This window comes from Cebus imitator, unplaced genomic scaffold, assembly GCF_001604975.1.
Source record: "Cebus imitator isolate Cc_AM_T3 unplaced genomic scaffold, Cebus_imitator-1.0 Scaffold4, whole genome shotgun sequence".
Lineage (NCBI taxonomy): Eukaryota > Metazoa > Chordata > Mammalia > Primates > Cebidae > Cebus > Cebus imitator.
The window spans coordinates 3639781-3653793 of NW_016107319.1; the positions used below are offsets into that span (position 1 = coordinate 3639781).

Here is a 14013-nt window from a genome sequence, read left to right on the forward strand (position 1 = left end):
TAGGGGGCGGTGCAGGGCAGTGCAAGAAGCTCTGGCTTTGGAGCCAGGTATATATGGAGTTTGAAGCACAACTAAGGCATCTGTCCATGTGGTGTCTTCAGGCAGGTCACTCAAACACTTCTTTTTCTGTTTTGATGTGGGGGGAGGGAGTCTGACTCTGCTGCCCAGGATGGAGTGCAGTGGTCTGATCTTGGCTCACTGCAACCTCCACCTCCTGGGTTCAAGTAATTCCCCTGCCTTAGCTTCCCAAGTAGCTGAGACTGTAGGTGCTCACCACCACAACCAGATAGTTTTTTATATCTATATATTTGTATTTGTAGTAGAGACAGGGTTTTGCTATATTGGTCATGAACTTAGGACCTCAGGGATCTGCCCATCTGGGCCTCCCAAAGTGCTGGGATTACAGCATAAGCTACCACATCTGGCCATTCAAACACTTCTGTATAGAGAACCTGCTCAGTTGGGAGACCCCCACCCAGGAGGCACTAAAGGTATTGAGAGGCTGACACCCAGATAGACAAAAGAGTGGATCTATCCAGGGGACCAACAGGCTGCGAGCTGAGAAGCGGACGGCGTTCCAGGCTGAAGGCCCTGAGCAAATGCTCATCCATGTATTTATTTGCTCTTAGACAGGTGATTCGTACTAATACACAGGTGCTCTACATTTACGTATAACTCAAGAATATACTGAGTAGGCAGCTGTTACCTGCCAACCACTGATTAGACACGAAGAGGTACCCTCCACAGAGGAGCCATGGGGTCAGGGTAAACTTAATATTTCTCAACACTTCTGAATCATATTTTCTCTTTTGTCAAATAAAATAGAATCTAGCAGGACGAGTTACCACCCCTCCCCAACACACATACTAGATAGATAGATGATAGATAGGGAAACAGATACATTTCTCTTAGCTAGGATTTAGTCTTTGATAATTCAGTGTTTGCTACATCTTAATAGAACATAACTACAGGGAATAATGAGAACTCATTGTATATGCTCAAAAGATTTTAAAAGAAGTATTCAAATACTTGTGCATGAATGTTCATGGGAACACTATTAACAATAGCTGAACGGTGGAAATAGCTCAAATATCCATCAATGGTTGAATAGAAAGACAAAATGTGCACATCCAAATAATGGAATATTACTCAGACATACAAAAGGAATAAAGTACTGAAATATGTTACAATGTAGATGAATCCCAAAAGCATTATGCTAAGTGAAAGAAGCTAGATGCAAAAGGTCACATATACTATCATTTCACTTACAGGAAACATTCAGAAGAAACAAATCCATACAGATGGAAAGTAGATGAGCGGTTGGCAGGGGCTGGGATGGGGACAATAGGGAGCGATTGCTTAATGGGCCCAGGATTTATTTTAGGGGTGATTAAAATGCTTTGGAATGAGATAGAGGTGATGGTTGTAAAACATTCTGAAGGTACTAAATGCTGCTTATTTCTACCTTTAAACATGTTTAAGTCCATGTTGTGTTTAACTTAATCTAAATTTTAAAATGTCCAGTGAGGAAGAAATTAGTATTATGCCTGTTTTACAGGTGAAAACATTAAGTCATTTGCCCAAGGCACTCAACTGCAAGAGGAGGAGCTGGAATTTGTACCCAGGCACCTTGACTTGCAGTATAGATGTGTTTGACCACAAAGACATGCTTTAGACTCTGCAGACTGTAGCGTAGATTTTGGTACATAGTATGTTCTTAAAAGATGTAAGTTTCTCTCCCTTTTGCTCCCTTTGCAAGCAGGAACTGTATCTGAGTCCACTGGACTTTCACATTGCCAACTGCAGGGAGAACAAAGACAGCCAACGTGCGTTTTTGTCTCTTTCTCTTGTCTCCTGCTTAAGGTTTCTGTTCTCTCGTCTTCTACCGAGCCAGGCTTTAAAAATATAGTCCATTGTGAAACTGAGCATGCAGAAGGAAATGTGGCATGGAGCTGAAGAAAACATTCATGATCCAAAAAAAATTTTTTTTTTAAAGTCCAGACCTGCACTTTTCTAAACGATGTAGGAGAAAAATAACGGGCCAGAGGAGAGAAGCCTGATGTGTTCCCTCGGGTCCGTAAGATTTATCACCTACACATGCAGGATGCTACAGCAAGGAGATCTAGCGACCACAGCAATAACTCACAAGCCAGCCATGCAGCCTGCTGCTTGCTGATAGCACCTGCATTGCGTGGCCCCCAGATCATCTGGAAGTGTCATGCTGGGTGGGGCCTTATTTCTAACAACCCCCTCCCGCTACACTTCAGACTCACTGTCTGCAGCAGTGGTGCAGTGCATTGGGAATTGGAGAGGACAGTATTTCTGTTGTTGATTTTACTATGGGTAGAAAAAAATGTGCATTCTCTCTCACAACAGTGATGGGGCAGGGCTGGGGGGGAGTCAAAGCAAAACTAACAAAAACAACCCAAACTGTTAACCTTCTATTTGGGGAAATATTTCACTCTCCTCTGATGAGGAAACAAAAAAGGCTCAAATAATTAGAGAGGTTTAGGGCTGGAATATTCCTTAAAGAATTGGCACTATATTTGCAGGTATTTTACTGCATTTTTTAAAATACCTAGAATAGGCTGGGCATGGTAGCTCACACCTATAATCCCATCACTTTGGGAGGCCTAGGTAGGTGGATCACTGGAGGCCAGGAGTTCAAGACCAGCCTGGCCAACATAGTGAAACCCTGTCTCTACTAAAAATAGAAAAACTTAGCTGGACATGGTGGCTCACACCTATAGTCCCATCTACTGGAGACGCTGAGGCAGCAGAATGGCTTGAACCCAGGAGGTAGAGGTTGCAGTGAGCCAAGATCACCCCCCATGCTCCTGCACTCCAGCCTAGGTGATGGAGCGAGACTCGATCTCAAAAAAAAAAAAAATCAAAAAACCCTAAAATACTCTTCATATAAGATGCCCAAATAGTAAATGGATTACAGAGAATCAAACAGATATAAAATAATGATTTGGTTTTCAGTGGTGGAAATTTGTATCATTTCAGTATAAACATAAACAAAGTCATCATAAATGCAACTGAAAATAATTTTGAACACATGGATGATGAAATGTATTCTGATTCTCCTTACTTACTTCCCAAAAAGTCCTTGTAAAATGAGAGTAATTTCTTCTATGCTTCTGATTCTTGCATATCAGAAAATCTGGTAGTTGAATATCTGATCTGTTTCTTGTCTCCTCTTTATAACATTTTCTGCAATCATTCATTCATTCAGTAATTACCATGTATTGATGAGGTTGTGGGAGCTTATGATTTAATAAGGGAGGCACATAACCATGGGGAGCACGTTTTAATATCTGCTGGGCTCTCCTGCATGGGTTTTTCTGTTCCTCTCATTAGCAGGTTCTGCTCCCTGGGCACAGAGGAGGCCATGAGTTGAGAATGGGTTGTGCGTGTATTCTGGTATCTCAGCCTTCTGGGAGCAGCGACTATTATATGCTCTGGTGGGCTCTCTGGAGTTTTCGGGAAGAAGATGAGATATTTTACCAAGAATGTCTGTTGAAAATACTCTTTGCCTTCCAACAGCCTTCACCTGAAGCACTTTGAAGATTCTAAATAACTTCTACAGCCTAAAGCTGATCATTTTTAACCTAAGGGGCAGACAAAGTCCCACCGCCATTACCTCTGTGGTGTGATTTCAGGAACCAGGTAAAGTTGCTTCCCCAAATACGATGACCAGTGTCTGAGAGGACACCAATAGAGACGGATTTCTTTGGGCTATTTATTGCTTTTGTTTTTTATTTTCTCCACTCAAGAGAAAACAAAGATGGGAGAAATAGTCATTCCAGGTTTTCCGTTTGTTATTGGCTGGCACTGGAAGCAAGGAAACTGGGCCAGGGCCTTTGCTGTCAGCTCAGACAGGCCAGGCCAGAATTCCCATTCCATCCCAGGTGTGTGATGCTGGGTACCTCTTTTGTTTAACTCCTGAAAGTCAGAGGTCTCTTGCGATGCCTGCTACATGGAGTTGTTCCGTGGATTGAAATAGCTGATGGGGTTATAGTCTTAGAGCAGTATACGGAGTCTTGGGCAGATATCTCAGTCCTGTCCCTTAATAGTTGGGTGATCTTGGACAAACAACCGTTCTGTACCCGAGTTTCAGTGATGCGCTAAACCAGCTTGTGCTGGTTCACCAGTGCTGATTGTTGAATATTCATACATTTTGTGAGCAGGTTGTTACATTGTTGGCAGCTTAAAATTGGGCCATGGTGGGAGCATTTACACCAGAGAAATCAGCAAACACTACACAGTAGGGCTCTGCCTCCCACCTCCCCACCAGAGAACTGATTCACCTGCACACTATTCCTTAGTTCCTTTGTGAATTTCTTGCAATAATTATAATCAGATAGTTTACATAAAGGTCTCAGCACAGTGCCTGGCATTTAAGAAGGTTCTCATTAAAAGACAGTTACTCCAATGACTACTATACTACCAACAATAATTAAGCAATAATTATGTTGTTATAAGACCTTGAACACAGTAGGTCCTTGAAAAACCTCAATCCCTTCTCTATATACTCATTATTACAGTTTCTAAAAAGCTCTAAGGGAATCTATGCAAACGTAAAGACGTCAAGGGAACAATTTATCTCGAGTCTCACTTTCCACCAAAGTGGAATTTTACTCCTTCTCATTAACCACAACACAGGGCGGACATTTGGACATATGCATAGCCCATGAACAGAAGCCAAATATAGTCTCCATCCTCACTTTCTCCATCCCGTTAAGTGTTTCTCTTTGGCTGCTGCTATAACTGAATGACTGGGGGTTCTCTTCTTACCATCATGAGGCTGTCAACACTCACGGTGGGCCCTGCAAAGTATAAGGGACAGTTTATCCACAGAGCAGTGGCAGCATCATTGTTTATGAAATGATAACTGCTTCAGGTAGCAGCAAGTTCTGACATTAGCACAACAAAAGCTTTGAGCTGGACCATCTGTTGCCACGTGGACAATCTGGTGGGCTTGCCAGAGCCATTTATCCGTGTCGAGTACATATCCACACTGGCCAGTCCTCATGCAGAGCAGAAAGGAAATTTAAAGAAAGGCTCATCATTTATCATTGCAGACAGCTGGGCTGGAGTGTGGGCAGAGAATTATTATTATTTTTTTTTCCCTGGAGAAAAACAAAGACCCTGAAGATGGGCAATGCCTGCTCAGCTCTAAGCTTCTTTCTAACCACAGTCCCTCCAGCGTACTCCTTTCTTCCTGCTTTTCCAGATTGTGGAAGAAAGGTGTAGCCATGGATGCCTGCTTCCCTACCCCTAAATGTCATAACCAGGTGGCACCTGGGGTTCTTTGGCTTCGAGCTGGAGTGAGCACGTTTATTGATGCCTCCTGAAAGGGAACTCTAAAATTGCACCTTTCTGCCATTGTCTATGAAAGCATCTGCTGCAAAGATTGCTGACTTCGGAGCTCACAGACCATAGCGTGTGTGCAGGGCCTGTCTGCTGGGTCCTGAGTTCACTGGAACATGTGAACTCACTTCTCTGAAGCTCAGCTTCATGCTCTTCAACATGGGGATAATCGCTTCCACCTTGGCGTGCCATTTGTACATGCAAGGTCGCATTCTGATGTCATAGTCTCCCTCTCCACAATATTGAGCAGCATATTTCAAGGCAAGGATATTGAGATTATATATCAGGACAGTTTTTTTAACCTAAAGTTGATTCTTTTTTTCTGTTTTAAAAAGAAATGAAAACATTGTCTTAGACTCTGAAAATTATTGTGAGCCTTAGACACGGTGCCTACTGTACCTAATGGATAAGTTGGCTCTGTGTGTGTGTGTGTGTGTGTTTGAAATGAAGTACTGTGGATGAAAGCACCTGGCATAATTGTTAGCAAAAGTACAACAAGGTGGTTAAACTCACAGTCTAGAAACTGGGATTTCTTTCTTTCTTCTTTTTTTTTAATTTGAAATGGAGTCTCCCTCTGTCACGCAGGCTGGAGTGCAGTGTTGTGATCTTGGCTCACTGCAACCTCTACCTCCTGGGTTCAAGTGATTCTCCTGCCTCAGCCTCCCAAGAAGCTGAAATTATAGGCACATGCCACGATGCCTGACTAACTTTTGTATTTTTAGTAGAGACCTGGTTTCACCTTGTTGGCCAGGCTGGTCTCGAACTCCTGACCTCAGGTGATCTGCCTGCCTCGGCTTCCCAAAGTGCTGGGATTACAGGTGTGAGCTACCACGCCCGGCTGAAACTGGGATTTCTGACGTCAAATTCTGTCTCTTTTGCTTATAAGCTATGTAAGTTTAGACAAGCTACTTTATATCTATATATAATATAGAAAATTAGATAATTAGATATGAGATATATGTATACACATATATCTGCATATATTTGCATACACATGCATACACACAAATGTTCCTTGATTTACAATGTCATTACATCCTAATAAACCCCTTGTATATATCTAACTTCATAACCAAATGTCATAGCTCAGCCTAACCCACTTTAAATATGCTCAGAACACTTAGATTAGCCTACCATTAGGCATCTAGCATTAAGCCTATTTTATAAAAAAAGTGTTGAATGTCTAATGTAATTTGTTGGATATTGTACTGACGGTAAAAGAAACAGAAGGGTTGCATGGATATTTGAAGTAGGGTTTCTACTGAATGTATTACTTCTGCACCATCATAAAGTTGAAAAACCATAAGCTGAACCATTGACAGTTGCATCGTGGTAAGTCGGGGACCATCTGTATAATATAAATATATATACATACAGCCTATAAATATATATACAGACGGTCCCTGATTTACAAGCTATATAACTTACATGTATATCTCTCTATATATGAATATAGATATATTTCTCATAGCTATTTATATATATGAATTTATATATATATGGATATATATGAAATGGGTAAAACATGACGACTACTAGTACTGCCACCTACCTGCCTCTAAGGGCGATCGTGGGCATCGTATGAATTAGTTAATATACATCTTTTAAGGCAGTTGCCTGAAATCTAATAATTCTTTGCTAAACGTTAGCTCCTCTTTGACTCACTTTGCTAACTATGTTATTTATAGGACAGCGGCCACATTGAGAAGCAGCGGACATTGTGGTCAAGAGCAGAACCTCTGGAGTCAGAAGAACTTCATGAATAAGGATTAAATTACTTGAGACAACACTACTGCTGCATGGAGGTCTCACCTCAAACCATTCTGTGCTGCAGTATTTTTTTTAACCAAATCTCATTTAAATGGCCAGTGTTGCACATATACAAAGTGGATAGCTGGCTAATGATGCATGAGCACATTTTATAGGAATCCACTTGACCTGCAAGGGATCAATTCCATGATTTGATTAAAGGCTTAACCTTTCAGAGTCCAGCTTTGACCCCATGTTCACAGAGAAATCTCCAGAGCTGATAGAGTCTGACATTTAAGAGTTAGATTTAAGGAAAGGTGATATTCCATTTTCCGTTTTCCCAGTAGAAATGAAATAGATCCAGCTGCAACATTAATTAGCTGCATTGCTTTGTATAACTCTCATATGCTCTCTTGGCCTCAGTCTCCCCATTGGTAAAATAATAGGGTTAGGCTTAGGCTTAGGAAGCATATTTATAACTTGGCTTCTCAGATATTGGGGTTTTATAAAGGACTTCCAGTGGCTTCTGGGGAAGTCCAGTGGGAAAGACCCTGTCCTCACTTCTCTCGAAAGCTCCATTGTCATTCCATTGTCATTGCTGTAACTTCTTGGATTTCACATAAGATATGAGTTCAACAAAAGTTTTATGGCAAAAAAAAAAAAAAAAAGGTGCACCAAGCCCTAGACTAGATGACACCTCTATTTAATACTAATGATGATATTTGGAAGCAGTAGGGCAAGTGTGAAATAAAACTGAACAGGAATACACATAAGCTTCTGCACCAAATCCCCCAAAGGAAGTCCAAGTAGAGGATAAGGATGTACTTAGAGAAACACAAATGAGAGGTACTTAGGTGTTTTGGCTGGGAAAAGGTCAGTATGAAGTAAGATTATGCTATCACAAGAAAACAAGTCAAAGTGGCTATCAGCGAAAGCAACGACCAGCATCACCATCGTAAACTCGTGTTTGAGGGTTAAATTAACAGGAAGAACATCTTCAGAACCAGAAAGGTAAATTTCCTTCCCTACTTCCTCCTGGTGAGACCATACTCTATGTATTCTGACTTCATGTCATTGCAGTGGTATTTCACGGTCTTTGATTAATTAGAAGTTCCAGGAATATTCACATCCATTCCAATCAAGCCCCACTTCTCAAAGTTCCCTGGGAGGTTAAAAGACAATAGTCAGATGTTAAAATCAAAATCATCCTGAGCATTTGCTTCCAGAGTGTGACAATTTGTTCTAAGTGTGTTGCACTGATTATTTTGTTAAATCTCATTTAATCTTCATAGCCACCACATGAAGTACATTCTATTACATCCATTTTTTTTTCAGAGAAGGAAATTAAGGCACAGGAATGTGAAGTAATTGAATCAACATTACACATCAAGAGGCAGAGCAAATGGAAATACAAGTATGAATTTGTAACTGCATAGGTCCAGGCCAAAGAATCTCTTTGAAGGAGCTATCTTGAAGCTTTTGGCTTTATCTTGAAGCCTAGGCAAGTTCTTTGCCTGCTCCTTTAAACGTGAATATGAACTGAGGCATCTTTCCATATCTGGCCAGCCACATGATACAGAAAGTTAAAGCAATGACCTTTTAGATTATGCAAGAAAAAAAGAGTAGCTATCCTGAATGCTCCCATGAAATCAGGCAGCCATGAACAGTTTACTTTCTGTGAAATGATGGCAGAAATACAAAGGAGAGAATGACTCCTGGGTGCATGGTCTTGAACTCCGCAGTGACCTAGCCTACCATGAACTGGGTCAAATAGTATCAGCATCCTGAACCATTAGATCGCTCTTCTCTCCTCTTTTGAAGAAGTCAGAAATCAGATGACAGAGAAGCAAGACAGTGGGGTGGAAGCTTCCATTATTGCCTCCAGCTGCATTTACTCCTGCAAGCCACTTCAAGTGGACTCTTGCAAACTCAAGTACGTAGGAGCAGGAGACAAGTCAGAACTTGATCCTACAGCAGTTATCCTCATGTATCTGAAAAGCTGTGATTGGGGAATGAGAGACCATTGTTGGTGAGGATGGGTGAGAGGTAAAGTCACAGCCAGTGGATACAGAAAAACAGATTTAGGTTTGTGGTCATCAAACCAGTCCAGCAATGGAATGGGCTGCCTTGTGAGGTGGGTAGTCTTGGGCAAGGAAGCTATTTCATGACTGCATGATGCTTGGTAAGGATCCTATAGATCAGCTCTACTCCAGATGTAGTCTGAACATTGACACCAGCCTATACATTGTTAATGGTCTGCAGCGAAGTAAATTCAGAAATTGAGAGCAAGCATTTATAAGGTTTTCTAGCAGCTTGATACAATAATTTTGTATTTGTTGAATCAAATAATAATAAAAATAACCCAAATAATTTGGGCATGTATATTACACATTCAATTTCATGCCTCAAATAACATATTGTTTATAAAATAATGAGCCAAGTGAGGTGGCTCATGCCTGTAATCCCAGAATTTTGGGAGGCTGAGGTGGGGGGATCACTTGACATCAGGAGTTTGAGACCAGCCTGGCCAACATGGTGAAACCATCCCCCCCACCATCTCTACTAAAAATACAAAAATTAGCTGGATTTGGTGGCAGGTGCCTGTAATCCCAGCGACTTGGGAGGCTGAAGCAGGAGAATCACTTGAACCTGGGAGGCAGAGGTTGCAGTGAGCTGAGATGGTGCCACTGCACTTCAGCCTGGCTGACAGAGCAAGACTCAATCTCCAAAAAATTAAGTAAATAAAATCAAAATAAATAAATAAAAGCATTGGTTTGTGCTTTACCATAGATAGTTTGAGAAACACCCATGCAGAGGGTTTTCTGGTACTGGGTAGAAAGTCTGGGCTGTCCCCATTTTAAGGCCCTTACCTAGTAAGACTGAATTGTAAACATTTTAATGAGTAAAGTATGCAAATTGCCTAGCACAGTTGCAGGCACATAATTGGTACTCAGTACAGTCTCTCTTATCCTAATAACATGATTGTTAAACCTTAAAGGTGAACCCTTGGTGCACAAAAATGAAAATAATGTATTTACATGGGAGGAAAGTTGGAAACTTTATCAATTGCAAAATCTTTGCATCTGCAACTTCCGATACACGCCTGCAAAAATACGCATGCATACATATCCCTGCTTATGCTTTCTCCACATTGCGGGCCTCTGAAAATAGCCTTTTCTTTTTTCTTTCCTTTTCTGCCACGGGTTTTGCCATTTATCTGTACAGCACGCATCAAATGGGATAAGGTCAACAGATCGCCACTTAGAGATATCCTAGGGTTTTTTTTTTTAACATTTCTATTTGAACTGAACTTTAGAGGCAAACATTGATATTTGAGCCCCCGTATGACAATGACTCATGAACGATCTGCAAACTGACCCCCAGTCCGGGACAAAACGGGAGCGTGAATAGCGATCTTGTTGGCCACTAGGTGGCGGCCTCAAACTCTCCTGGCTTTTACGGCAGGCGCTGCTGAAACACACTGGCTTCTATCAGTAGGACACACACAAAAGATCATCAGCGAGAAGTGAAAGACCGGCTGGAGCAAGTGAGAGTGAATTTTTTTCCCCCTGCTCAGGTGTGTGAGATATTGCATATGCAGGCAGTGAATTGGACACAGCTGACATCAAAATAAATGTATGTGCTGCATTTGGACAGATGAGACCCCAACCTGCCACGCTTTGCAGAGTGATGCTTTTTACATTTGGAGGGAGCCGTTCTCCACCATAAAGCTGGAAGGCGGCTGCGAGCCTATCCACTTTTGGCAGGTTTGTGGAGTCCAGATGTCCATCATGAAATGGGTTATTTAATGTATCTGTGGGCTGTTTGCAAAATGGGAATGCCTCCATTTTTGTAAACATCAAGTGGGCAAATGCCAAATGTGTTTGCCCTCAACAGCAACGTGTACATGAGTATTAAGTGCACATAAAGGGTTCTTTCTATTCAATTCAATGCAAATCAAACATTTGCATTTCAATTAATATCTACTTAATTCTATTTCCTACACAGAAGGAGCACTATTAGGTCACTCTGCCAGACTGTGGTGTCTCATGCACCTCTTCCCTATGGGGCAATTATCAGACTTATCTGTCTGTGTATCCCTTGACTGTGGCACAATTCTGACCTTACCTTCATCCTAACTCATCATCAAATCCAACTTAACCAAGAGTAACTGGGAAAAAAAAATAACCCTGGATTACGTAAAGTGCCTTCAATATGTGATTCTGGAGAAAATAATTCATTTTGGACAGAAACCAAAATATAAGCCTTGTCAGGCTTCCAACAAAATCCAATGCTTCACTCAAGGTCATCTCCATGACTTAACCTTTTATGAGTGTGAATGCATGTGCACGGATGTGTGAGCCTTACCTCTTTGAAAATGTTAAAACAATGGATTCATTCCCCAGGGGAAAAAAATGTATGTATGTGCATGTACTCAAAAGACTATAAAGAATTTTAGGGGGTCAGAGAAATTTTAGGTGTCTATGGATTAAGAACCTACATATGCTTTATGGGTTAAGAACCTGTGCTGTATCTTCTGTGTATGGTTCAAATTGCACTGAGAACTTCATTATTTTTTCTTTAAAAAAATTACTTGTAGAGACGTCTTGCCAGGTTGCCTAGGGCTGTTCTTTAACTTATGGGCTCCGTCCTCTTGCCTTGGCCTCCCAAAGTGCCAAGATTACAGCTACAAGCCACCACACCTGGTGAAAAATCTATTAAAATTAAAACAATGACAGACATCTAAATGCCCATCTTCTATTCTCATTCAACATGGCCAACAGGATTTCAGTAATCTCACTGATCTAATTTAGACCAAGTATTGTCGATGAAGGATACCTTCCATAAAGGTTCCGATGAAATGGACAAATAAATTGACTGTGTTCGACAGTTACATTGGAACAGAAGGGTAATTGTGATTAAATGCCACAAGTCAGCATGCAACCCTTCTGTAGTGCCCTTTGCACTCAAACCCTCGGCTATGTAGGAAATCACTCCTCAGGGGACTCAGAAGGATTATTTCAGACGTACTGTTCCTCTATGCCTGACAGTACTAACGTATTCTAAAATGAACGCCTCCCAGAGAGCCCAAGTCTGAGGAGACAGTGGGAACAGCATATGGAGACTGCACTGACTACTACAATCTCACTATTTAACATACTCTATTTATCTGTCTATCCCAGACGTACCAGTAGAAAACTAGCGCCTCACACGAGTTCCACCTGATCCGTATTTGTTGACCATTTTGGCCCGCCATCTCCCTCTTCTGAACCCACAGAAGGTACCATTTATACCACGTAGGAGATATTATAATTGCAGAGTGTGAATTACTGTTTTCCCAATTTCTTCTTACCGCATAGGGCCAGGAAGAGTCATTCCTCTTCTTGCCTTCTATACCCCAATTCCTGGTGGGAATAACACCAGGAACACCAAATTCCTGGTCTCAGTTTCATCTCAGTAACTAAGCCAATTTTGGATGAGGATAGATATTTATAAGANTGGCAGATGCGGTGGCTCATGACTGTAATTCCAGTACTTCGGGAGGCCAAGGCGAGATCACTTGGGGTCAGGAGTTTGAGACAAGCCTGTTCCAACATGGTGAAACCCCATCTCTACTCAAAATGCACAAAATTAGCCAGGTGTGGTGACGGGAGCCTATAATCCCAGCTATTTGTGAGGCTGAGGCATGAGAATCACTTGAACCCAGGAGGCGGAGGTTGCTGTGAGCCGAGATTGCACCACTGGACTCTAGCCTGGGCGACAGAGCAAGACTCTGTCAATAAATAATCAATCCATCAATAAGTAAATAAATAAATATTATAGGCCAGGTGTTGTGGCTCACGCCTGTAATCCCAACATTTTGGGAGGCTGAGGCAGGTGGATCACTTGAGGTCAGGAATTCGAGACCAGCCTGGCCAACATGGTGAAACCCCATCTCTACCAAAAATTAAAAAATTAGCCAGTGTTGTGGTGCATGCCTGTAGTCCCAGAATTGCTTGAACCCAGGAGGCAGAGGTTGCAGTGAGCTGAGATTGTGCCACTGCATTCTAGCCTAGGTGACAGAGTGAGACTGTCTCAAAAATAATAATGAAATAAAATAAACATAAAAATAAAAATTATAGTGGTCTAATATCTACCAATCTTGTGGGAGCTTTGACTCTGTCCTCTTTTTCCTCCCAGCCTAATTTTAATCTACCAAGTTGCTGCTGAGACATCATTCCCTCCGGGCAGCCTTCCTTGATTTACCTTCTCTGACTTAGTGCAGATCTCCCTCTATGTGCTCATGCCCCCTTGCCTCTGTAGCACAGTGCTATCATACCATGTTGTGGTTGTCTGTTTATAATTCTGTCCCTCCACCAGACTGTGACAGTTGAATCATACTGAATCTGGAAAGAGATTGTGTTTTATTTTCTCTGAAACCCTAGCACGTAACACAGTGCCTGTCACATAGTAGTTGCTTTTGTAGTCATTGTGAAATTCATGGATGAGAGCTTCTCATCGGGTTTTCTGCACTACAGTGTCAATCACTGCCAGCTCCTTCATCATATCGCCATCTTTCAGGGCCACATCTTCTCCCTGTTTTCCTGCCTCCCAGATGGAAGCCTGAAATGAATCAGCCTCTGCTAGTTACTCACCTGCCGGGGTTGACTGGATGAACTGCTTTCTCCTGAACCATTTCTGTACCTGTGATGTTTTCTCAATTCTCTCCCTCTGCCCAGATAAGCAAGTTTCCTTCTAATTCCATCATCCCCCCCTTCCCCATTCTACCAGTTCAAAATCTAATATGCTATTATTTATTTACCTATTTTTTGAGACAGAGTCTTGCTCTGCTGCCTGGCCGGAGTGCAATGGTGTGATCTTGGCTCACCGCAACCTCCACCTCCCAGG

General features: G+C 41.8%; 1 long non-coding RNA gene across 2 annotated transcripts in view; it reads left to right on the top strand.

The window, feature by feature from the left end:
- The first annotated feature begins 5964 nt into the window (after positions 1–5964).
- The window catches only part of LOC108307574, a 20672-nt gene continuing 12623 nt past the window's right edge, over positions 5965–14013 (top strand). Inside the window, exons 1-2 of one of the 2 annotated variants that reach the window (XR_005201293.1) lie at positions 5965–5977; positions 7999–8002. This is a non-coding gene — a long non-coding RNA (uncharacterized LOC108307574). Of the gene's footprint in view, positions 5978–7998; positions 8003–13961; positions 13977–14013 lie in introns of those variants that run through there. The other variant, XR_005201294.1, reaches the window with a different exon arrangement.